Genomic DNA, 27353 nt, shown 5'->3' on the forward strand with positions numbered 1-27353 from the left:
GGGCGGTAGTGGTGCATGCCTTTAATCCCAGCACTTGGGAGGCAGAGCTAGGCAGGATCTCTGTGTGTTCAAGGATACAGCCAGCATGGTGACACACGCCTTTAATCTCAATACCAACCATAGAAGACCTGGAGGTCTGTACAGACAGGCAGTGATGAGGAGGTCATGTGGCTGGGTTTACAACCAATGGGAAAGCAGAACAGGAAGTCTATAAAAAGAAAACACACACAGAAGTAGGTCTCTTGCAGAAGCAGTGAAGGGTAGGGTTTTCAACTCTTGCTCTGACCTCGTGGCTTTTAACTCTGCAATTGGCTATGTTTCTTATCTAACAAGACAGTTACATCTACACAGAGGAGGCCAATTGAGTGTGTCAGATCCACTAGAATTGGAGTTAAAAGTGGTTTAAGCTGTCTAATGTGGGTGCTGGGAACAGATCCTCTAGAAGAATAGTATACGTTCTTAACTGCTGAGCCTTCTCTTCAGCCTCTAATTTCTGATTGTTTTTTTAGCTTGATATTATATTTCTATTTTTGTTCCCTATAAGATCCAAGGCCCCTGTAAGAATTCAGTGGTCTGCATGGATTGATATCTAATGGGTCTTTTTCCTAAATCTTCATGGTTACCTCTAGCGGCCAGACCTCTCTTGGAACACAATGGAAAGTATATGTGCCAAAATTTGACCACGTTAGTGAAATCTTCCTGTCTCCCCATTTGGGTGTTTGGCACCTTCTGTGTTTAGCATAGTATCACTTCATATCATTTTAATTAATTATCTTAATGTATCTGTAACATTTTAAAACACCACATCTGGTATGTGATTTAATTATGACAGTGTTTGAAGGTTTTAACAGACTATTTTGTTCAGATTATGTGAGAGAAATGCAAAGGATTTTTCCAACCAAACAATATTGGCAGCTTAGCTTGAGCAGCCTGTTTTCCTCTGAATGACAGTGGCTTCTTTACTGTCTGTTTGTGTCTGAAATTCTAAAATCAACCTGGGTTCGACTATCTCAACTTACTAGTCATTTCGCTCACTTTGTCTTCAGTCCTTGCTTTAACCATCACTTGCCAGTTGGGCTACATGTGTTCCACCAATTATTTCATTCTTTGCATTCTTGTTGTCAGTACACAGCATTTTAGCTCCTAGAATGCTGCATGTCCTTCTATTTTACCTAAGAAAATGTGCTGTTTTCCATAATGTCCTCTTTGTGTGTCAAAGGACATTGGCATTTGGAAGCACAACCCATAATGAACTAGGTCTTCTCTCAGCTGCCAATTATCTTCTCCATTTTCAACGGTTTCCATCATACTTTTACAGTATTTTTTTTTTTGTCATTAAAACTGCATTTTTGAATGCTGATAAGTAACCCAGCCGATAATGCATTCTTATCCTCACCCCTGCTACTGCCCATATTTTTGGGAAAATATCTTATTTTATGTCTAAAAATTTTTAAACCTCTTAATCATGATAAGTTCAATTCAGAAAGAGTTGAACTGATAATTTATAATAATATATATTCTTGTATTTGACTTCTAAAAGTGATGAGCTGATACATTGCTAAAAAATACAAAGTGATGAATGGGAATTTGATACCTATCTTAGTCACTGTTCTATTTTTGTGAAGAGACATCGTGACCAAGGCAACTCTTGTAACAGACATCACTTAATTGAGGCTTACTTATAGCTTCAGAGGTGAGTCCATTATCATCATGGTGGGGAGCACGGCATCAGACAGGCAGACATGTGCTGGAGAAGGGGCTGCTGATTACATCCTGATCACAGGCAGCAGACAAGGAGAGAGGCACTAGGCCTGGACTTTTGAAACCTCAAAGCTCACCCGCAGTGACACACTTCCTCCAACAAGGCCACACCTCCCAATCCTTCTAATCCTCAAAAGGTCCTGCTCCCTGGTGATTAAGCATTCAAAGATATGAGCCAATGGGGTCATTTTCATTAAAGCCATCACAATACCTAAGAATTGACACCACATACCTTAAAAGCTATGCTATCTTTACATCCTTAGGACAGGTTTTGGTTATGGAAGGTTTGACCCAGCTATGAACCTGCCTGAGTGACCACACTCAGTCTAAGAAGTGTCAATTGTTATGTCACCTCTTACTTTGACCCCATTACAAGTAATAATGTATATTCCTTCTTATAAATAATAACATAGATGGAAGGAAAAGTTCAGCTGTTTAGCTTCCTGGTAGTTGTTATGAATATGTAACTTTAAAAATGCTGAGAATCTGTAGGTAGTAAAATGGTGAAATGATACCTATAGTTACTTTGCACAATGCAGTGGCTACCTGTGGCGAGCTTGGGAAACATTTCTCTATCGTTGACTCATCTAAGCAAGTGCTTCTCAAGCCGTGCGTTGCAACCCCCTTGTGGTCATGTATCAGATAGTCTGCATATCAGATATTTATATTATGATCCATAATAGCAGCAAAATTATAGCCATGGAGTATCAATGAAATAGTTTCATGGCTGAGGGTCACCACAGCATGAACTATATTAAAGGGTCACAGCATTAGGGAGGTTGAGAACCACTGAAAAAGTAACATCTACTTACCTCTCCATCTGAGTTGAGCCACCAGAGATACAACCACCACAGAGAGTAACTGTCAGTGCTCTTGACCCTGCTCTGAGTCTTTCTTATGACTAACAGCTGGGAAGATACATAGATGGAAGAGGCAAAGGAATGCTCGAACTTCTTCCACAAACAAACCTCTGACTGAAGAACAACCATAGTATTAAACCAAGTGTTACCTGGAAACTATTGGTTTTAAATCCAGGTTTTTAAGTTGGAAATTTTCACGTTATCTATACCATTTATACACATAGCTTTCTCCTGTAAATTTTGGTAATTGTCTTCATCTGGAAGGACTCATAATGTTTTATGACATCAAATGTAGCATGCCTGCCAGAGATTGATGCCTAATAGGTAAGTGAAATTACAAATACTTTTTATTCATGACTTCTTACTTGGGACACGCTAAGAATTTTCCCTTTATATGTTATGTAGTATTGTAGAAATGGTGCATTGTTTAAAAACTATCTCCGAGTTGTCTAAATAATAAATTTTTTAAAAAAATTCCAAAGGCACCAACAAATCTAAGAAGGGAGATAAAGGATGAAAAGTTTTAAGCATTTTCAAAATATAGTTCTGACATAGAGTCAGCATGACCTAATAATAATATGCTGTAAATGTGGGGTGTTTTGAGATCTCCAGATGAAAGGCACTGTGGAAATAAGGCATCATTACCATTGATTTTACTATGCCTGCCAAACAAAAATTTTGAAATTACTGAATCAAGCCACACGGCTCAGCCTCTCCATCAGGTTTACTTCTAAGAACATGGGCAGAAATTTCTAGCTTATTAACAGGCTTCAATAACATATACAAATGTATAATCCTAATAACAAAATGACTGCTATTTCCTTTAACCAGCAAAGGAAAAATTAATGTTTTATCAAGAGGAAAAGGTGAAAGTTGTTTGTCCAATTAATAGCTATGTGAAACACTTGTCAACATAGAATAAAGCCAAAATGATATCTCATCTTAAATATTATTGTCTTTCTGATATCTGTCTTCCCAAAGGAAAGAAAGTGTCCAACTCCTCTTTGCCTGGAATTACAGAATGGCTTTATATATCAGGTAGTTTAGTTGATAATTTTCTTTTCTTTCTAAGAGACATGTTATCTGGGGTGACAGGCACTCTCTTCATTTTCTTATGATTTAGTGTTTCTTTGTTTTTTAACTACCCACATATACTATTGGTTAGATTCATATCAAAGCAGCTTGTGGTCAAAATGCCAAGAACATAAGCATGCTTGTGGCAACCCCTGAAACCATGAAAGACCATTCATTCTCTTTTGACATGGTTACCCAGTGAGTCAAGGACACTTCTTTGATTTGGGTCATGTACACATTTGGCTGGGCTATTAAAAAACACCTTAAAAAAGGAAACATACTAAACCTTGGCCTTTCCCTTTCAGTGGTTATATTGTAAACAAGTGTCCTTTTTGTGATCTTGTTAGCTCCCTGCTTGCTTGCTTTCTTTCTTTCTTTCTTTCTTTCTTTCTTTCTTTCTTTCTTTCTTTCTTTCTTTCTTTCTTTCTCTCTCTTTCTGTTTGATTGTTTTTCTATGCATAAATCTTTCTTTGTAGAGCTGAAGAGCTGATCAGTGTTTGTAAGCACAGGAAGGCCTGTGCCTTGTACAGGAAATGCATGTCTTGAATAAGCTATGTTCAGATATGAGTAATTGTGCTGCTGGCCACGAATCCAGTGTTAATTGACAGCACATGTTGAATAAGGTGTCTCTAAAGAGAGACACAGCCTAAGTCAAGGTTAGGCATGAGTGGTTGATGAAAATGTTATGACCGGGAAGGGGGGGGGGGCTCCCAAGAACCCGATCCAGAATTCCCTCAAGGAGTAATGGTTCAGCCTTTGTTAACTCAGTGTGTGTAGTGGACAGGATAGAACACAACCACTTTGAAAAATGACTACCACCTTATGTTAGATTATATAAATAAAATGTGTCTGAAATGAAGGGCTCTTTGTCCGCTTCCGTCCAGTTCACCCCATCACTTATCTCCGGGTGCTCTGGCCTATTAGATTTTCTATGCATCATGTACTGGGTCCTGTAGGTAGTCTCACACCTTCACACAGACTGTTCCCACCTGTAAACACTGGGGATTTGTCATTGACTCCTGAACTGGAGTCTCTGTGGGGGATTTGAGGATTACACTCTCATTTCCCTGACCTTCCTAAAAGAAGCCTTGAGTGCTGAATCTTTTCCGTGTATCTTATCTTATCTCCTCTCTCACACCCCCTCCTCCATTACCATCACATTCCTAGCCTTAGTTTATATACCTTCTGAAACCAAAGCCACAGCAGTCATTAGCTTGCCAGGGGATCCCAGCAAGCACAAGGGAGGATGGGAATAAAAGTCATAGGGAGTGATGAAGGAAGCCAGGGAAGAGCTGGGTACCACTAAGTTCATAGCTCACTTCCACCTGGAGTCTCTGAGAATATACCAAACATACCCTAGGAATATTCTGGGGGATCAGGGAGGCTGAGGCACTTGCCCACCAGCTGTCATGTACTTTCCCCTCCACTCCCAGCCCCTGTGTGGTCCAGAGAAAGCCTAGATACACAGCGCTTTAGCACCCAGAAAACTCTCTCGGTTCTTGTTTCTTTACTGAAGGCACATTTGTCCCAAACTTCCCTGGTTCAGTGAACAGGTCCACAGCTGATCCAATAGCAGGAGACAAAATGTAATACTGATTCTTCGACCACTTCATTTATTAGGTATTTACATTGTGCCTGAGGGACACGTAGTGCTGGCTAGCAAACCCCGAATGATGTGCGACGTATTAGCCCTCTTCTTTCCAAATCCATTTCTCTATTTGTAATTTGAAGCGATGTTAGCTGTTTGAAATTGTTGCTAAATTGATACAACAGGGCTACTTTTTCAGAGCCCTCATTGTGTTCCTGCCATACTTGCCTGTGTGGTGATACATTGTGTACCCCAATAAAGCTTGTCTGGGGATCAGAGGAAAGAGCCAGCCACTAGATTAGACATAGAGGCCAGACAATGGTGGCATACACCCTTAATCTTACCACTCAGGAGGCAGAGATTTGTCTGGATCTCTGTGAGTTCAAGGCCACACTGGGAACACAGCCAGGTGTGGTGGCACACACCCTTAATCCCTGTAGTTAGAGTTTTCCTGCCTGACCGAGTCAGGACAAATCTCTCTTACCAGCCAGTCCCACAGTTGCTCAGACCCAACCAAGAAAGCACACAGAAACTTACATTGTTTACAAACTGTATGGCCGTGGCAGGCTTCTTGTTACCTGATTTTTCTATCTTAAATTAACCCATTTCTGTTAGTCTATATTTTGCCACATGCCTTGTGGCTTTCCAGTGTCTTTACATGTTGCTTTTCATGGCGGCAGTAGGCAGTGTCTCTCTCCAACCTTCTACTTCCCAGAATTCTCTTCTCTCTTGTCCCGCCTATACTTCCTGCCTGGCCACTGGCCAATCAGAACTTTATTTACACAGAGCGATATCCACATCAAATCCCAGCACTTGAGATCTCATGTCTTTGCTTCAGAAGGACACATGCCTTCAATCCAGGAAGTAATATGGCAGGGCACAGAAAGGTATATAAGGCATGAGGAAACAGGAACTCCCCCGAGACTGAGGAGTTCCTAGAGGTGAGAACTTGTGGTTGTCTTGCTCTGCTTCTCTGATCTTTCAGCTTTCATATTTGGCTCTGGGTTTTTTGTTATAAGATGTTTTGAGATTTGTGTTACACCCCTATGTGTTTCTCTTCTGAACTGTTCACCCTGCGTGTGAGTACATGTATCTTTTGCTTGGGCTGCTTCTCTTTCCACACCCTAAATAGACAGCCTAGTGCACTGTCCAAGGTTATTGTAAGTGAGAATTTTTTCCTTCGTTCTGACATTCAAGGTATTCTGTGCTGTAACTGTGTCCCCCAAAGGAAATGCTGAAGCCCTAACTCCTAGTACTTCTGAGTGTCACCTTTCTTGGAAATTTGCTCTTTGCAGAGATGGTCCTTAAGACGAGTATGTTTGGATTATGGTAGGCCTACTTCAGGTGCCATAAATTCTATAAGAAACATGGCAGGGATGATTGGAAGATAGCTCAGATGTAAAGTGCGTGCTGTACAAGTACAAGGATTGAGTTAAGTCTCCAGAACCCTTGTTAAAATTAAAATTAGTGGGTGTAGTAGCGCATACTTGTAATTTCAGCACCCCGGCTGTGAAGGCAGATTCCTGGGGCTGGCCTGGTCTACTTCATGAGTTCCATACCAGTGAGCAATCTTTCTCAAACAAACAATTTAAAAACAGAAAAGTGTTGGATGTACTTGAGAAACTACAACCAAGTTTGTCTTCTGGCCTCCACATGTATGAACACATGTACAGACACATATAAGTACATGTACATCTTTATACACATGAACTCACACATGTACACACACATATACCACAACAACAAAAAGAAAAAGAGAGGAAAAGAGGAAAGAGAGACAGACACATGGGAGAAAAGGATATGTAAAATCATAGGCAGAGACTAGAGTAGCTACAAGCCAAGACTGCCAAGGACTGCCAGCAACCACCACTAGCTGGAAACTTCCAGAAAGATATTTCCCTAACCCCCAGGAGGAGTGTGGTCTTCACATTTGGATTTGAGCCTCCAGAGCTCTGTTGTTCCAGACTGTGGTACTTTGTTACAATGTCTAAGGGAACTAAGACACAGGATCTTCCCTGAATGGTACAACAAACACATGCCAAGTCAATCCCACTATCAAGTAAGGTCAACTGAGTTCCTCCTGTATCTTTGGTTTCCAAGGAAACCACATCACCCACAATGAGGTGTACCTGCGAGCTGAGAGTTGCTAATGCAGTCGTGGTAAATGATGGTGGTCATGACCCAAAGACAACAGCTACTGCTGAGCTTCACACTGAGGCGGATGTCCTCAGCAACACATTGCTCATTTCCTAGTTGCTTGGTAAATGTGGCATTCTCTTATGACATGCTTCTTTTGTACTAGAGATGGCAGAAGGATGAGTCTTAGGACTTGAGAAAGATGTTCACTCTTGTATGATCTCTCCAAGCAAGCCCTTTGGTTTCTTCCTCAACTGTCTGAAAAGATCTAGCAATGACACGTCATGTAGCACAGGACAGCTTTTTTGAGCACATTCCACTCACACCCCCTTTCATCCTAGAAATTATTATGTGATTCTGGGAACAAAGGTATGCAAATCAAACACACACTGCAAATAACTCATAAATAAATGAATTTCAAAACCGTTCTTCGGTATACATATAATTTCACAATTTATTAACAGTGAAAACGAATTTACATGCTAATGAGATGAAAATACTTACTTATTTTTACATAAACAATTAAATCCTGGCTAACCATTTACTAATACTGAAGGACACAGAACACTGTCAATGATCTTCAGAGTTGACAGATGTTTTAATTTTGAAACTGTCAATGCTGGGAGTGCCATTTTGTATAAATTTGTAGTTTAGGGCCATTTCAGAAATTGTTGGAAATTCTGTTCTTATCTTGAGCCAAAATTCATTTAATAATTTTTATGAAACTCAAGTCAGCAACTCAGACAGCAGTTTTTAAAATAAAACGTTTTATACAATCAAACCCAAAGATGCATGAATTTGATACTTTTGTTGAGGAATAATAGTAGGAAAATAAAAGTCTTTGCTCCAAACTATTACGTTTCTGCAGGAGCAGAGAACCTGGCAATACCCCAAAGTTCTGAAATTCATAACACGCTGTAGTCTGGAATCTGAGCATACCTGTATCAGGCATCTGCTGTGGAATGTCTTTCTGTATGATGCAAATATATTTTATTACCATTGGTTAATAAAGAAGCTGCTTTGACCTATAGCAAGGTAGGATATAGCCAGCTGGGAAATCCAAGCAGAGAAACAGGGAGAAGAGGGAGGAATCAGGGAGACTCCAGTGAGCTGCCCGAGAAGCAAGATGTAAAAGTACCGATAAGGCACCAGCCATGTGGCAACACATAGATGAATAGAAATGGGTTAATTTAAGATGTAAGAACTAGCTCATAATGAGCCTGAGCCATAGGCCAAACAGGTTGTAATTAATATTAAGGCTCTGAGTGATTGTTTTATAAGCTGCTGCAGGACCAAGCAGGACAGAGAAAAGGCTCCAGTTACAGGCATCTCTTCCTGGCATTGCATAGTGTGATGGCACACACAGTGCAAACTGCATATTGTAAGCTCAGAACCAAGACTGCAGTAAAGTCCTGGTGCAGATGAGCAGTTGTGACACAGGTCTTCACAGCCTTCAGGAGGCAGAGGCGGGCAGACCTCTGAGTTAGAGTCCAGCTTGGTCTATAGAAGAGAGTTCCAGAACAGCCAAGGCTACAAAAGAAACCTTGTTTTGAAAAAACAATGCAAAACAAAACAAAACAAAAGCTCTGGTGTTGGATACAGCTCTCTTCCAGCCTCCAGAAGACATTGTAGCAGATGTTATGGCCTTCATCAGGGTGCTAATTATATATTATAGGAGGATCCTTACCTATCAAGTTCTTGTTCATATATATATTTTGTATTTCATTTAAGATTTATTTTATTTTTTTAAAATTATGTCTATGTGTATGTGTCTTGTACTGGCTATTTTATGTCAATTTGACACACACTAGAGTCATCAGAAAGGAACCTCAACTGAGAAAATGTCTCTAAGATTGGACTGTAAGGTGTTTTCTTACTTAGTGATTCATTGGGGAAAGCCCAGGCCATTGTGGGTAGGCTCACCTCTGGGCTAGTAGTTTTGGGTTCTATAAGAAAGCAAGTTGATGCCATCATAGAGCCTTTGTCCAGTGAATGATGGAGGCAGATGCAGAAATCCACGGCCAGGCGCCAGGCTGAACTCCGGGAATCCAATTGATGAGAGAGAGAAGGGATTCTGCAGGTGGAGGACATGGAGATCTTGATGGGAGAACATGCAGAGATGACAGGCCACACTAGTGGAAGCCCATGAACTGTGGACTGGTGGCTGTGGAGCACCCATGGGACTGGACTAGGCCCTCTGGATACAGAAGATGGTTGTTTGACTTGAACTGTTTGGGGGGCACCCAGGCAGGGGGATCGGGATCTGTACCTGGCCTATGGGTAGGCTTCTGGGAATCCAGTGCCTGTGATGTGATGCCTTGCACAGCCTTGGTGCAGTGGGAAGGTGCTTGGACCTGCCTAGGCTCAGTGTCCTGGGTTCTGCTGACTCCGCATGGGAGACCTTGATTTGGGGGATGTAGGGTGGTTTGGAAGAGAGGGCTGGGGTGGGAGGAAGAAGGAGGTGGGATCTGTGGGTGGTATGTGGAGTGAGCAGAAAATTTCTTAATAAAGCAAAATGAAAAAATGTACCAGAGGCAGAGTGTCTGGCTCCCACATTGCTGCTTTTATTGGACAAAGGATGCTTCAAATATGAAAATAGGATATCTGATAACTGTTCTTCATTGCTTACACCATCTTTTAAAAAGTGTAATAAATACAAACTAGAAGAAAAAAAAGAAAGCAAGTTGAACAAGCCATGGGGAGCAAACCAGTAAGCAGCACCCCTCTATGGCCTCTGCATCAGCTCCTGTGTCCAGGTTCCTACCCTCACTGCAAATTTGATGATGAAGTGTTATATGAAACTGTGAGTGAAATAAACCCTTTCCTCCCACATTGCTTTTGGTCATGGTGTTTCATCACATCAATAATAACCTCAAGACAAGTCTGTATGTGGGTAAGTGCACTTGAGTCAGGCACTTGAGGAGTCCATAAGAGAGTGACAGATATCCTAGAGTTGTAGTTAACAGGGGGTTATGAGCTGCCTCACATGAATGCTGGGAACTTAACCACTGAGCAATCTCTCCAGCTCACCTTTTGTATTTCTTAGTACAGTAACTCTGTGTTCTGGCCTTAAACCCTCTTCTGGGTCTTACCAGTTCTCTGGGGAAGACTGTTCTCTTAGGAGGTAATTCCCATCCCTTACTTAGCAGACTCCCAATTCCTCAGATGGTTTATGCTGAGACTTGGCCTTAAGTCAAGGGCTGGTGGCTAAGAGGTGGGTGGAGGTGGCTTCTGAGGGAGCAGGGTAATGTCTCTTAAGACACAATCACTGTATCAATCTCAGGCAAGAGGAACAGATCTGTATTTGGCAGAGACAAATGGGGCATTTCTGCTGCCCACCAGGTCCAGCTACATTTGAGTTCCAAGCTTCTCAAGCGTATGGACTTAGGTATTCATCTCCCCAGTACCATTTCGTCATCAGACCCTTGCTCTGTTGTGCCAGAGTTGTGGGGTTAACAGTGCAAGCATCTCCGAAGGTCTGTGTCAGTTATAATGAGTTTTCCCACTGTTGAGCAGGAAGTGATTCAGCTCAAAAATTTTATTTAGAGTTTACCTTCTAGGACCACTTCTGGTACCCATCATTTTACATTGAGTTTCCTAGAAGCAGTAGGAAATGGAGAGTGTGTGTAGTCTATTGGAGGAGGAGGAGTGGACAGTGACAAAAATTGCAAAGTAACAAAGTCGTATTTGAAGGCTCACATAATCCTTTGGGATTTCTGAAGCAATGATAGCCCTTCAGAGTCACTCACAAATGGACAAAAGCCTAACAGGTTTTCATGCTCCATTTTAACCAGTCATGGATTACAAGATGCCCTACAGGAGGTGCTGTAACCCTGGATGAGGAAGGTCCCTTTGACAGAGCACACTTTCAAGAGCGAGATGTAGCTGTGAGATGCAGCAGCAGCCATCACTCCCAGATGTTCATGCAAATGACTGCATTTTTCCCTGACAGGGTCATCTGAACAGAGTATGATTGTATCCAGGATGACACATAGTGTGCCCCTATACGTCTCAGTTTAAGCCAATACGTAGAAAACTGTGAGAGACGTGGACCTCAGTTATCTCATACATTAGTATCTGCAGAATTCTGAGAAGCCTGGCTCAGTATTCACTCAGTAAGTCTTTGTTGACTAAATGATTGAAATGAATGAGTAATTAAAGCACATTTATAGATGTCACGTTTTGTAAACTGACAATCACTTCCAAGGCACATCACAGGGAATAGTAATACATGAAGACACAAACAGGAAACCATCCCCAAATACTCTACTTTTGCAGAAGACTACAAATCCACACGAGATCCTTTATTCATTTATTTACTACTTTATTTGGAAATTAAAACCACTTTTGAAGCACTAACAGGACCAAAAAATGGCATGAGCAGAGGACTTCTTTTTGCCTTGATCTCCCAAGCTGATGTGGAGTTTAATGAACTGTCCTGGCTGTTCTTTAACAGGGATGTTGTCACTAGACCAACGTTTGTGGTTGGATTGACATGAAAGGTAACTCTGGTTTGCACCCAGCTCTCATTTTTGACTATCCACTTCAACAAGTGTCTGCTTTGCATTTTGAGTGTAGATTTTTGAACATTTTCACAATATGAAAAACATAATAAATATTCTCAAATACTTTCCTCTGATCATTTTCTATCAAACACTGGCAGTCTCTCATAGGGCGTGAGAGAAAAGTATATCTGAAGTATCATCTTATCCATGTAAGGGTCTGAGAATCGCTGAAGGAAAAACCCAGACTAATAGTATGTAAAGCAAAGAACATTTATTTCAGCATGCAGGGTCACCATTTTATACAAATGGTGCCATTGTATAAAAATGATCACCCTGAAAGGAGCACACCAGCCCCTTTTAAGCTCAGTTAGGAGAATTTTAAGAGTTAGCTCATCTCAAACATAATTGGTCAAGCAGGCTGTAGCTACATTAGGGCAATTTTAATTGTCTGTGGTTATAGTTTTTCCATTTTGGGGCGTATTTGGGCAAGGAAGGGTATGTTTTGGAGAGATTACAGAAACTGTCCTTTTTGGGCTCTACCTTGAGGTACTGTGGAGGTTGGCTCAGACCTATAATGTGCTATCTCCCTCATTGTCCTTCCAGGAAACTGAAATTCAGGCCCAGTTGTAAAAATGGGGAATGTTCAGACCTTTCAATCCACTTTTCAAATATTTCTAATCATCAAATGTCATTAAAAAAAACCCCAACATTGGTAATATATTTACTTTTCCCAATTTGGACAGCCACTGAGTGTTAGTTCAAAATTTCAGATAAAAACAAACAACCAAACCTATTACAATGGAGTGGTATTAGGAGCAGTTGCAAAGACATTTTGTAGATTTGCTCTCCTATCAAACGAGCATAACTAGTAGACTGTATTTCCTTTTAAACCCAATAATTTCAAGTATACAGAGCTTGTGTCGAATGGTCTTCAGCAAAGAAGTGGTTGTCAACCTGGGAGTGGCAACCCCCTTGGGCATAGCAGATATCCTGCATATTGGATATTGACATTGTGATTCATAACAGTAGCAAAATTACAGTTACAAAGTAGCAACAAAAATTATTTTATGGTTGTCGGAGGGGGAGGGTCACCACGGCATGAGGAACTGTAGTAAAGGGTCTCAGCATTAGGAAGCTTGAGCACCACTGTAGTAAAGGAAGAAGCACCAATTTGAGAGTATTTACTTAACATCAGATAGGAACGGCAGGACTGCTGTGATACTAGGTCCTGACATGGCACTCTGTTTGGGTGGGTATAGCCAGAACGGCACCCCTTTCCTAAACTCTTGTCAGTGGATATAGCATCTCCCAGGAAGAGACAAGCCCCAACATTTCTCATAGTCCATTACTGAGTTGCAGTATCTAAATTCCTTCTGAGTGTGGCTAAGAAATCGAGGGTCCACCCAGTCCCAATTTTACTAGCAGGAAGCCCTATCCAGGTGTGACAGTTAAAAACACCATCACTCTGATTTCTTATATCTCACCTCAAGACTAGGGGAGACTCCATGGCAGGGAAGGTCAATGGGGAGTCCCAGAGACTGCTGTTCCCACTCTCCAGCTGTAACAATTGGCTTAGGACTTTTTCACCCCCCCAACCCCACCCCCGGTGGGAGAGGTAATTCCCAAGAACACAGAGCTTCAGGATTCTTCCCAATAGAACTGAGCTACCTTGAAGCAGTGGGTGGTAAAGTTCAAGCCCAGGAGCTCCAATCCACAATAATGAAGGTTCTGACGCTCAGCAGTTAAGTGGAGGGTGGTGCACAGTTGAGAGTAGCAGTCTAGAGGGGCCTGTCAGTGTGCCAGGGTAAACATGCAAAAGACAGTCGAAGAAGAGCCCTCAAACCATACGTTCCTATTGCTCTTTGTTTCTTTTCTTAACTTATTTCAGTAGGATTAAAATGGCTATACATAATAGTTAGATGAGCATAGACGTGCCATACAATGATTAATGACAGAATGAGGAGAGTGGATGACAAACAGCAAAGACTCCAGTTGAGAATGAAGGGATGCAAGATGGTAGCATAAGTTCAGGGCAACATGTAAGAGACCAGAAATGACAAATAATATGGTGAATATGACAAAGTCTATAAAGAATTTTACAGGGTTGGGGATTTAGCTCAGTGGTAGATTGCTTGCCTAGCAAGTGCAAGGCCCTGGGTTCGATCCTCAGCTCTGGCAAAAAGAAAAAAAAAAGAATTTTACTTTGTTCTTTTCTTAACTGCTTTAGTAGGCCTAAAATTGTATTATGACCTTGTATTCTTCGGTATCACACACACACACACACACACACACACACACACACACACACACACAAAACAAGGATACAAAATGTAGAGAAGCTAGTGGAGATGTTATATTGTATAACCCCACTTATTAATCTCACTGGAATCAAATGTGGATTTATCTCAATTTGATTCTGGTAAGTCATGGCATTTATGGTAAGCCCTAGGACAATTAAGAAGAAAATGACTTTTAAAATGTGAAAAAAAAAAGTAGACTGGAAGTGTAGCTTGACTGGTAGAATGCTTACCTAATATATATGAGGCCATGGGTTTGATCTTCACCATAAATCAGGTAGCGGGGTACACTCCTGTGATTCTAGCACTCATGTAGAAACACGAGGATCAGAAGTCTAAGGCCATCCTCAGCTACATAGAGTTGGAGGCCAGTTTGGGCTACCTAAGACCCTATGTAAAAAAAAAAAAAAATTAAAACAATTATATATAAAGATAGAGGCAGAAGAAAGCCAAGGAATGTTAAAGATTGCCCTCAACCACAGGAGAGATGGAGAAACATGGAAAAGTTCTTCCTTGAAATCTTCACCTGGAACATGGCCGTACCAAGATCTTGATTTTTTTTGACCTCTAGTGCTCTAGACTATGAGAATGGACTTCTGTTGTTTAAGTCTTCCAGGTCACAGTTATTTTCTATGGATGTCCCAAGAAATTAATAAAAACTTCTAGAACCATTCCTAAGTGTTTTTTTTGAAATGATTATTAGCATTACTTTTCCCTGAAAATATAGAAAGTGAAGAAAATTCTCAGTAAAATCTTGTGTATTATTACGATTTAATTGTAACCCCTTCCCAGTTCATATGTTCTAAGCCCTAATATCTCCACATGGCCTCTTTTGGAAATAGAGTTCTTGCAGGTGTAATTAGTCAAGTTGAGGTCATTATGGACTAGGGTGGGCCCTAACATAATATGGCTGAAAATTAGGACATGAACACAGGAAGGGTGCAGTGTGAACACTTACACAAGTTATACTGCCATAAGCCAAGCAACCACAAGAGCTAGGGGAGAGCGAGATCTAGAACAGATCCTTCCTGGCAGTGTTAGGCAGCATTGCCCTGACAGCATGATGATGTTGAACTTGCCTCCAACAAGAACTGGAATATCTCTCTTCTCTGTTCTCCAGGCCACTTGGCTGGAGTACTGTGCTATGGAACCCCTGAGAAATTGCCAAACTCACAGTAATAGCTCCAAGTAAAAATAACTATTTTTTACTCCTAGTTTAAATCTATAAATATATATGTCTATATACAAATATACATCCCACAAATAAATGCATACAAATATAACAGATTTACATCTGAATATTAAAGAAAATTTCCTTTAAATTATTTAAAACTGGAACAAAGCAAGAAGATTTCTGTGTGGTCTTTTTATTCAAATGGAGATCATCTTAATGAATGGATGTGAGTCCCTTGTCACACTGAGAGGAAGCAATTTTGCTTGGTTTATTGTTTATTGGACTGCTGATGAGGGTCCAAATTCTCTAAAGTTGCATGTCAACTTAGGGAAGGTTGACATAGTTCAAATTATTTCTGGCGAAAGATTCAGTGATTTGTCCTTTGGATAAGGTAACCCCCAGTGATTAAGATATTATTGTCCTTTATCTAAATTATAATCTTATTTCAGACTCCTCTCTTTCTTTCTAAATTTCACATCCTTTGAAAAGGTTTAGCATTTTAGCCCATTTCTCGTTAATGAGTTCAAAACATTCTGGCATCTGTACACTATATATTTGTAGTAGATTCATGTTTAATACTTAGGAAAGTATACTTTGATGTCTCTTAGATCCATGAAATCAGACTCTCAGGCTTTATGAAGAGGGGACTATTAAAGTGAAATGAAGTTGGATGACTGAGGTAGAGTAGCCCATTTAAATTTCTCAAATAATGCCAATTTAAAAATCACAAACACTGAAAACTATTACCTAGTAATACTATCATTTTATAAATTGCAGCAAAGGGCTTTTTAATGCTTAGAGAGTAGGATAAAATGTAGTGCAAACTATGTGGCATTATGAAAATTCCCTCCATTTTGCTTATTTTTCTCACTGAGTTACGTTTTGGTGAAAACTTTAGTGACAAGCATGATTTAGGAAGCATTGCCTACTGATGACTGGTCCTCTTTGTATTTGTGCAGCTTTCTTTATTCACTCACTGAAGATCTTTACTGGGGTCATTCCATGTCCTGCTGAGGGTTCACCATGAGGCAAAGAGCATCAACCAATGCTATGAGCTTTTTGTGTATGAAAACATGGTTCCTGACAGTGCAGAGGCTATATTCTAGTGGGAAACGATCAATACTGACTGATGGCCCAAATAACTTACAGTTAAAAATTACTGCTATGTATTACAAGCAAAGATGTTATTAGGTGCCCTGAGCAGTGCATATGCATCACTGCAGAGTGAACATGGTCTAAGAGCGTAGGAACTCTGTTGTTCTCAAAGCAAGAAAGAAATCTTCCTTTCCTTAAGGGTGACATATATGAGTGAAGGTAGCACATACTCAGAAGTAGGTGGTCTTTGACTTTGGATTAACCTGGGTTACTCAGAAGCTCTAGGTACAAGTAGGTTTCTACCTTTTACTTGCTGCCTCATCCCTAGAATAGGATGCTGGGCACTGAGTAGTCTAAGAATACCAAGTGCCCTGTTCAGCTGTGTGATTTGAGTAGGAATGCCTCCCTGTAGGTTCATATATTTGAATGTTTAGTTTTCAGTTGATGGAAACTTCAGGAATGATTAGGAGGTGTGGCCTTGTTGGAGAAGGTATGTCACCTGGGGGTGGGCTTTAGGGTTTCAAAAGCCCATGCCAGGACTGGTCTAGCTCTCCTTCTGCCTCCTTCTTGTGAATCAGATGTAAACTCTTTGCTACTGCTCCAGTATCATGCTCCTGCCACGATAGTCATGGACTCACCCTCTGAAACTGTGAGCAAGTCCCGCATTATGTGCTTTCTTTTATAAGCCGCCTTGGCTGTGGTGTCTTCTTATGCAATAGATCAGTAACAAGGATGAGTGAAGAGTGATGTCATATCACAATTGGCCCTATTTAACTTAGCTGTTCCATAGACGTGGGTCATAAGGCTATGAAGTAGTCCTCCCTACAAAGAGGAAAAAGTAGCGCACCTACTTTATGGTGTGCTAATTTATCTCATTATAAAAATTTTGGCGCTGAACTTCCACTTCATGGAGTATAGACAATATGAACATTAGGAAAGTCTGTCAGTGCACAAGAAGAAAGCACTCGTCATCTGAGTGCTTCCTGTCCTTCTCTCCAGCTGTGTCACGGGAGAATAGATGGGGGAAGACACAAAACCCAAACTCAGAGACGGTTTGGACCAAAGGATGCTTTAAGAAGAGGAGATGAGGGGAACTATCTGAACAGGTGTTTTGACTGGGGATCTGATATTGTAAGATTGATCTAGAAGACAAAGCTGTGATCTTCCAGAAAACCAAGCCCGATGCCCATGAAACCACCAAGGCAGCGATCAGAGTTCCCTTTCTCAGAGAATTCTTCCAGATGTTTGCGTTTTAGGGTAATTGCAACAGAACACATTCATCAGAGGAGTGGGACAATGAATATTGCCATTCTTCTCCACCTCCAATAATTCACTCACTGTAAACATCAGCAATGGTCACTGAAGATGATAGTCTTATATAAGCATTTGAGGAATCCTGAAAAGATAACTAACCATAGAAAACCACTCAGGTGCACCAGTGAGATGTCACAATGGGTAAATGTGCTTGTCACTAAGGCTTATGACCTGAGTTCAATTCCTGGGACTTACAATGATGAAAACAGAGAATAAACTTCCACAAGTTGTCCACACATGTACACAAAAATATATAAATAAATATATATATTTTTTTAAAAAAAGAAAGAAAACCAGTTGGGTTAGATATTCAAAGGATGCAGGGCCCATTTTATATTCAAGTAACAAGAAGCTAAAGGAAAGTACAGTGGTGTTGACTTTACCCCACTCCCAATAAACCACCAGAAAACCTTATCTATCATTTATCAAATAAATATAATTTATTAGGTGAGTACTTAATATGAAATACCGACAGTAAAAAATGCCAACTTCATAAAATGTGAACAATTTCTCATGATATGGAAATTATGAAAGAATAATTACAAAGTTTTAGAGCTACCTCAATGGGAGGTTTCAAAGTGACTCCCCAGAAATGGGCTATTTGGTGAGTTGTTGATGCTCTAACTTTGGATTGTAGCAAGATAAAGAACTTTGGACTGATAAGCACAGGGAGGTGAAAGGCTTGAAGAATTGTGACGTGGCTTGATAAGCAAGCAGTTAAAATGGCATATGGTTTTATCTTCTTGGTAGTAATTCCTGGACTAAGCCAAAGGAGTTACTTTTTCTTTGTTTCAGTATTTCTAGCTCCCTGTATATACACAAAGATTGGGAATTAGGCTAATTTTTTTCTTAATTTTTCCCTAGCTCAAACCACAGGATTGGCCATTATCATCTAGCAACAAGATCCATTCAGACCTGTATCACTGTTTGTTGCATTGATTTAGATAATCTGATGGTAGTCTGTAGTGGTTTGAATAGGAATAGCCCCCATAGATTCATATGTTAGAATGCTTGACCCATAGGGAGTAACACTATTAGGAGGCATGGCCTTATTGGAGTAGGCGTGGCCTTGTTGGAGGAAGAGTGTCACTGTGTGGATGGGCTTTAAGGTCTTACATGCTCAAGCTAGGCCTAGTGACAGTCTCCTTCTGCTGGCTGAGGATCAAGATGTAGAACTCTCAGCTCCTTCTCTAGCACCATGTCTATACACTGCCATGTTTCCATCATGACAATAATGAACTAAACCTCTGTGTCCCAGGGTTTCCATTGCTCTGATGAGACAACATGACCATGGCAACTCTTATAAAAGAAAACATTTAATTGAGGTCGTGGCTTACAGTTTCAGAGGTTTAGTTCATTATCACCATGGTGGCTGGGAATATGGTGGTGTACAAGTAAACATTGTGCTGCTTACATCTTGTTTAGAAGGCAACAAGAAAATGAACTGTGACTGTGGCAGTATCTTGAGCATAGGAAAACTCAAGCCCACCTCCCTAGTGACACACTTCCTCCAACAAGGCCCTACCTATGTCAACAAAGCTACACCTCCAACCTCCCAATATTGCCACTCCCTTTGGTGGCCATTTTCTTTCAATCTGTATTAGTTAGGGTTTCTATTGCTGTGAAGAGACACCATGACCACAGCAACTCTTATACAGAAAAACTTAAATGGGGTGGCTTGATTACAGTTTCAGAGGTTCAGTCCACTATCATTGTAGCAGGGAGCATGGCAGCATGCAGATAGACAGTGCTGGAGAAGCAGCTGAGAGTTCTATTTCTGGCAGGCAACAGGAAGTTGACTGTGACACTGGGCAGTATCTTGAGCATAGGAGAACTCAAAGCCTGCCCCCACAGTGACACATTTCCTCCCTCCAACAAAGCCACATCTACTTCCACAAAGACACACCTCCCAATAGTGCCACTCCCTTTGTGAGCCATTTTCTTTCAAACTACCACACTTTGAAACTGTAAGCCAGCCCCAATTAAATGTTTTTCTTTCTAAGAGTTGGCATGGTCATGGTGTCTCTTCACAGCAATAGAAACCCTAAGACATAGTCATTTCAATCTTCGCCAATTCATGATCATCTTAGAAAGACCATGTCAGGGTTATATGATGGAACAGCAACTGCTCAGCAGAGGTTAGGTCCTGGAGAGTCCACAATTGGCTATTGCAGCTTAGATAATTGCTACAAGAGAGAATCTGCTATAAGCTGGAGTCAAGGGTGAACAAATTAAATGATGCCCAATTTGAAAAGACCACATAGCCAACTGGGCATGACCCATGCTATACAGTCTCATGATTTTTGTATATACCTCTCTGATAATTAAAGCAATGCTATAGCTCTAACAAATGCTGTAATGGTGTGACATTCTTTCCTTGATTCAGTTTATGCTCCTCTGTAAAATCTCTCTCGTTTAACCACCACCTGCCTCAGTTTATGAACTTCTAGGATGAGTATTTGCATGGTTTTTAGCAATATGGCCCTTATCTGGTTCCTTCTGTACCATCATCTGTGGAATTCTACTTACTTCTCAATCTCACATAAAGTGTGAAATGTAGAAGAAAGTAGTCTCAAATACAATTTCCTTCATTGGTTGCTTTTAAATTAAATTGAAATTTAAGGCCTTTCCCTTATGAATCAAATTATCTAAATTTCTTCTTTTCCTCTGGAGGGAAATTTGTAGGTCAAAATGGTCACAGGATATTAAGAACTATTCTCAAAAGCAGACATCTATTAATGACATCATAGATCCCTGTATGATTCTAAGATTATAGATCACAGTTAATAATCATTGATACTTTAAATACCCAGAGGTAGATGTCATGTCCTACAGAATTAGCCTGGCACAAATTCCATTGCCTAGTGCCAGGCTGATTTATCAGAACCACATCTAACTATTTCCACTGAAAGCGGATCACTGAAGCCTTTAACAATTAGGATTATATTTGAATTATGAAAAACTATTAACTGCAATTTGTAAGTCAGACAAAGATGAAGGTTTACCTTAGCCCAAGGACCTTTATTACAAGTCTGCCAAAGGGAGAGGAGTCTAAATATAGCGCACCTGTTCCTTTCTTCTGGACTCTCTTTCTGTGAAATCTTGATTACAATGGTGAGCTTGCCATGCATTTTTCCCTATCTAGAAAGAAATGCTTTTTTACTCTAGGTTTTTCACAGTATAGGCATTAGATTTCTTCATCTGTCATGAGTGTTGGCAGCCATGTCCATTGCTTACTGATTGAGTTCCGTTAATGAGGAAAACAGCTTGTTTATAAGAAGAGCATGGCACAAAAAGCAGCTAGGCAGTGCCAAATGGAAACAGGTAAAGCCTCAAAGTCAGTTTGATTGACTGCTATGGCTGAACCTCAATGTAATTACAAGCAGGGTTAGAATTAAGGCCAAGAATTATATAAGCAAGCCCCAGATTATCAAGGGTAGCTATTTTGCAGGAACTATGGTCAAGAAGCAGTATCTGCTGGCTAACAGTAAGGAAGCTTGAATCAGAAAAATGGAAAGAAAACAACAAAGGCAATCAAGGACAGAATAATGTGGAATAAGGTAGAGCAACCTTGTTTGTGGGTCTTCAGTAGAAGCCGGCTGCTATTCTAGATCTGAAGGATGTTGTTAGCTGTTTTGAGACAGGCTCTTCCTGGGGAGTCACAACACGCGCGTGCACACACACACACACACACACACACACACACACACACACACACCTACACCCTCCAGATAGGGAGCCTACAACAGACCAAAGCATGGATACTACAAAGTTCAACTTGGTGAATCAATGAATTTTATTGAGGTTACTTAAAGGAATAGGGGTGAGGGGTTCCTTACAGGAGTAGAAATGACCCAAAGATAGCTGCATCATCAAGACCACCCCAGCATGGGTGACAGCTCACTAAACTTGGAACCTGGAGCACACTACACAGCCTGCAGGTCCTTAGCTTGAAGCCTCTGACTGACAGTGTTTCAGTGATTCAGAAATGAGTTATGTCTCATCAATTGGGATGTTTAAAAGTCCAGAACATATGGTTTGGATACATTTACTAATTGGGTCCGATAAAAATCCTTTCCTTCATGCCTCAAGTGATTTTCCTTTTCTATGATGTTTCTTCATTCCCCAGAGTGTTAACCTAATGTGGGAAAATACAATTCTTTCTTGACGTGAAATATACATTCATAAAGATGTCTGCATAATAACCACAGGAGTAAGAATTACTTTGAAGATGTCTTAAAAAATAAAATATTTTTAACAAAATGAAAATAAAGTAAAGTAAAACTTCTGTGATGCAGTTAAAGTAGTCCTTGGAGAGCAAGTTCCATCAACCAAACACTAATCCTGGAAAACAAAAAGGTCTGGAATCAATAATGCCAGCTTTCCCTTTAATAAACTAGAGAAGAAGTCCAGGTTAGGCCATAAACAGGGAGAGGGAGGAAATGATAAAAAATCAGAGAAGAAATAAAAGAAATTGAAACATGAAAATAATAGGGGCAAATAAAACCCAAATGATAGCTTTTTGAAAAGCTTAATCAATTGATGAATCTCTAGGAAGCTACTGGAAAGCAAAACAGAGACAAGACAAAATGTTAATAAATACAGAAGAGACATCACTCTAGACTCTGTAGACACTAAGAACATAAAAGAGATTACTGCAAATAACTTTCTACACATGTATTTCATAATTATAAAGTAGACTGATTTCTTGAAAGATATAAACAATAAGAAACAGAGGACCCACAGGGCTCATATTTATATAAAATTTCAATTCATACTTTAAAGTAGTGAAAGAAGAAAACTCTCAGATGATTGGTTAACCATGCCAAACATTTTTGGAAGAAATAAAACCAAAGGATAACTTTCATAAAATAGGAGCAAGGCTGTTTGCCAATTCATCAAGTATGCAGTGTTGATCAATATCTAAAGCAGATGAAGACACCCAGCCCCCCACAAGACCCCAAATCCTCAATAAGACTAGCAAAATGAGCCTAGCAGGATCCCAAAAGTCCATTAAAGTTCATTGTGACCAAGTGGAACTTCCCTTGGAAGTGCCAGGCTCTGCAATCAGTGCTGGTTCAAAGGTCAGTTAACACATTCATCCCACTAGCAGACAACCAAATAATGATATTGATAGATTCAGCGGTGTCATTTAAAGAAATTCTCAAGTAGCCGGAGGAAAAGGGAGTCTGTAACTGAATTTCTAAAGGGCCTCAGAAGACTAAATATTTCACCTGTAAAAGCAGGGCTAGTGTAAGGTTATCCACGTTCACTGTTCCTACTCAGCACCCTACTAGAAGTTCCAGTTTGTGAAATAAAATCAAGGAAGGGCTTAAAATCAGGAGGAAAATAGAATGGTACAGTGATAAATCCCAAAGATCCTGTTTTATTTGCTTTTTAAATTTTATTAATTTTTTTTTCATTTAGTTTACATACTGACCACAGTTTCCGCTCCTCTCCTCTCCTTCGCTACCCCCCCCCCACTCCCATCTACCTCCCTCCCCATCTATTCTTCCTCTGTGTGCATTCAGAAAGGGGCAGGTTTCCTATGAGCTTGAACAAAGCATGGCACACCAAGTTGAAGTAGAACTGACCCCCTCCCCTTGTGTGCAGACTGGGCAAGGTAATGTAGCATGGGGAACAGGTTCCCAAAAGCCAGCTAAGCATCAGGGACAGGCCCCGATCTCACCGCTAGAAGCCTTGCAAAGAGACCAAGCTATAGAACTGTCACACACATGCAGAGGGTCTAGGTTGTCCCGTGCGGGATTCCTAACTGTTGGTCCATGTGCTCCCATGAGCTCAGGTCGGCTATCTCTGTGGGTTTACCCATCTTGACCCCCCTGGCCCTTACAATCTCTCTTTCCTCAGCAAGACTCCCAGAGCTCAGCCCAGTGCTTGGCTGTGGATCTTTCCGTCTGCTTCCATCAGTTACTGGATAATGTATGTCTGATTACACTAGAGATCCAGTTCACGCACTCTCTGCACTATTGCTGGGAGTCTTAGCTGGGGTCATCCTTGGCACCAGGTTTCCCTGGCACCAGGTTTCTCCCTAACCCTGAAATGCCCCCTCCATCAAGCTGTCTCTTTCATTACTCCCACCCTCTGTCCTACCCCCAAACCCACCTTCTGCTCCCAGCCCACCCAAACTTCTCCCTCAAGTTCCCATTTCGTCATTCTCCCCACACCACCCCCAGTTTACTCAGGGATTCTCTTCTATTTCCCATTCCCAGAGTGACCCATGCATCCCTCTTTGGGTCCTCCTTGTTAGCTAGCTTCTCCAGAGCTGTAGGTTGTAGTCTGGTTATCCTTTGTTTTACAATTAGTATCCACTTATGAGTGAGTACATACTATGTTTGTCCTCTTGAGTCTGGGTTACCTCAATCGGGATGATATTTTCTAGATATTTCTAGATCCATCCATTTGCCTGCAAGTTTCATGATGTCATTGTTTTTCACTGTTGAGTAGTACTCCATTGTTTATATGTACCACATTTTCTTTATCCACTCTTAGGTTGAGGGGCATCTAGGTTGTTGCCAAATTCTGGCTATTATGAATAACACTGCTATGAACATAAGTGAGCATGTGTCCTTGTGGTAAGATTGAGCATTCCTCGGGTAGATGCCCAAGAGTGGCATAGCTGGGTCTTGAGGGAGGTTGATTCCCAGTATTCTGAGAAACCACCATACTGATTTCCAAAGTGGCTCTATAAGTTTGCACTCCCACCAACAGTGGAGGAATGTTTCCCTTGCTCCACATCCTCTCCAACATAAGCTGTCTTCAGTGTTTTTGATCTTAGCTATTCTGACAGGTGTAAGATGCTACCTCAGAGTTGTTTTTATTTGCATTTCCCTGATGACTAAGGATGTTGAGCAATTCCTTAAATGTCTTTCAGCTATTTGAGATTTTGTTGTTGTTGTTGTTGTTGTTGAGAATTCTTTGTTTAGCTCTGTAGCCCAATTTTTAATTGCATTGTTTGGTATTTTGATGTCTAGTTTCTTGAATTCCATATCAGTCCTCTGTCAGATGTGGAGTTGATGAAGATCTTTTCCCATTCTGTAGGCTGTCATTTTGTCTTGTTGAACATGTCCTTTGCCCTACAAAAGCTTCTCAGTTTCAGGAGGTCCCATTTATTAATTATTGTTCTCAGTGTCTGTGCTACTGGTGTTATATTTAAGAAGTAGTCCCCTGTGCCAGTGTGTTCAAAGCTAATTCCTACTTTCTCTTCTGTCAGGTTCAGTATAGCTAGCTTTATGTTGAGGTCTTTGATCCACTTGGATTTGAGTTTTGTGCATGGCAAAAGATATGCGTCTATTTGCAATCTTCTACATGTTGACATCCAGTTATGCAGCTCCATTTGTCAAAGATGCTCTCTTTTTTCCATTGTACAGTTTTGGCCTCTTTGTAAAAAAAAATCAGGTGTTCTTAAGTGTGTAGATTAATGTCAGGGTCTTCAATTCTATTCCATTGGTCCACATGTTGGTTTTTTTTATGCCAGTAACAAGCTGTTTTTATTATTAGAGCTCTATAGTAGAGCTTGAGGTCAGGGATGGTGAAGCCTCCAGAGGTGACTTTACTATATAGGATTATTTTAGATATGCGAGTTTTTTTCTCCATATGAAGTTGAATATTGTTCTTTTCAGGTCTATGAAGAATTGTGTTGGGATTTTGATAGGGATTGCATTGAATCTGTAGATTGCTTTTGGTAAGATGTTAATCCTACCTATTCATGAACATGGAAGACCTTTACATTTTCTGACATCTTCTTCAATTTCTTTTTTCAGGGACTTAAAGTTCTTGTCATACAGGTCCTTTGCTTGCTTAGTTAGAGTTACCCCAAGGTATTTTATATCCTTTGTGGTTATTGCAAATGGTGATGTGTCTCTGATTTCTTTCTCAGCCTGTTTGTCAATTGTATATAGGAGGTCTACTGATTTTTTTGTTAATCTTGTATCCTGCTACATTGATGAAGGTATTTATAAGCTGTATGAGTTCCTTGGTCAAATTTTTGGGGTCACTCGTGTATACTATCATGCCATCTGCAAATAGTGAAAGCTTGACTTCTTCCTTTCCAGTTTGTATCTCCTTGATCTCCTTATGTTGTCTTGTTGCTCTGGCTAGAACTTCAAGTATATTGAGTAAGTTTGGGGAGAGCAGACAGCCTTGCCTTGTTCCTGATTTAAGTGGTATTGCTTTGAGTTTCTCTCCATTTAATTTGATGTTGGCTGTTGGCTTGCTGTAGATTGCCTTTATTATGTTTAGGTATGTTCCCTGTATTCCTGATTGCTCCAGGACCTTTATCATGAAGGGGTGTTGGATTTTGTCAAATGACTTTTCAGCATCTAGTGAGATGATCATGTAGTTTTTTTCTTTGAGTTTGTTTATATGGTGTATTACACTGACAGACTTTTGTATGTTAAACCACACTTGCATTCCTGGGATTAAGCCTTCTTGATCATGGTGGATAATTGTTTTGATGTGTTCTTTTAGTCTGTTTTCCAATATTTTATTGAGTATTTTTGCATTAATGTTCATGAGGGAGATTGCTCTGTAGTTCTCTTTCTTTGTTGCATCTTTGATTGGATTGGGAATCAGGGTAATTGTAGCATCATAGAAGGAGTTTGTTAATGCTGGAAAGACTTTTCCCATCCTTTATTCTTAGGTATCTTTGAATTTGAGGTGTGTTTCTTGTATGCAGCAGAAAGATGGATCCTGCTTTCATATCCATTTTGTTAGCCTGTGTCTTTTTATAGGTGAATTAAGTCCATTGATATTAAGGGATATTAATGTCAGTGATTGTTCATTCCTGTTATCTTTTGGTGGTAGCGTGTGTGTGTACTTCTCTTCTTTGGGGTTTATTACTGTGGTGTTATTTATTTCCTGTGTTTTTGAGGGTGTATCTGACTTCCTTGGGTTGGAAATTTCCTTCTAGTGCTTTCTGTAGGGTCTGGGTTTGTAGATAAATATTGTTTAAATCTGGTTTTGTCTTGGAAGGTCTAGTTCATTCCATCTATGGTTATTGAAAGTTTTTCTGGGTGTATTAGTCTAGGCTGGCATCTATGGGCTCTTAGTGTCTGCATTGCATCTGTCCAGTTCCTTCTGGCTTTCAAAGTCTCCATTGAGAAATCGGGTGTTATTTTCATGTGTTTGCCTTTATAAGTCATTTGGCCTTTTTCCTTTGCTGCTCTTAATATTCTTTCTTAAAGTAGGAAGTAGTCTTGAATGCATTGGCACCAGAAATCACTTTCTAAATATAACACCAGTAGCACAGAGAGAAACAATAAATCAATGGGACCTGTTGAAACTGAGAAGCTTTTGTAGAGCAAAGGACATGGTCAAAAAGACAAAGTGGCAGCCTACAGAATGGAAAAATGTCATCACCAACCCCACATCTGACAGAGGGCTGATATCCAGAATATATAAAGAACTCAAGAAATTAGACATCAAAATGCCCAACAGTCCAATTAAGAAATGGGCTATAGAACTAAACAGAGAATTCTCAACAGAGGAAGCTCAAATGACTGAAAGACATTTAAGGAATTGCTCAAAATC

This window comes from Onychomys torridus, chromosome 12, assembly GCF_903995425.1.
Source record: "Onychomys torridus chromosome 12, mOncTor1.1, whole genome shotgun sequence".
In the NCBI taxonomy this organism is placed as follows: domain Eukaryota; kingdom Metazoa; phylum Chordata; class Mammalia; order Rodentia; family Cricetidae; genus Onychomys; species Onychomys torridus.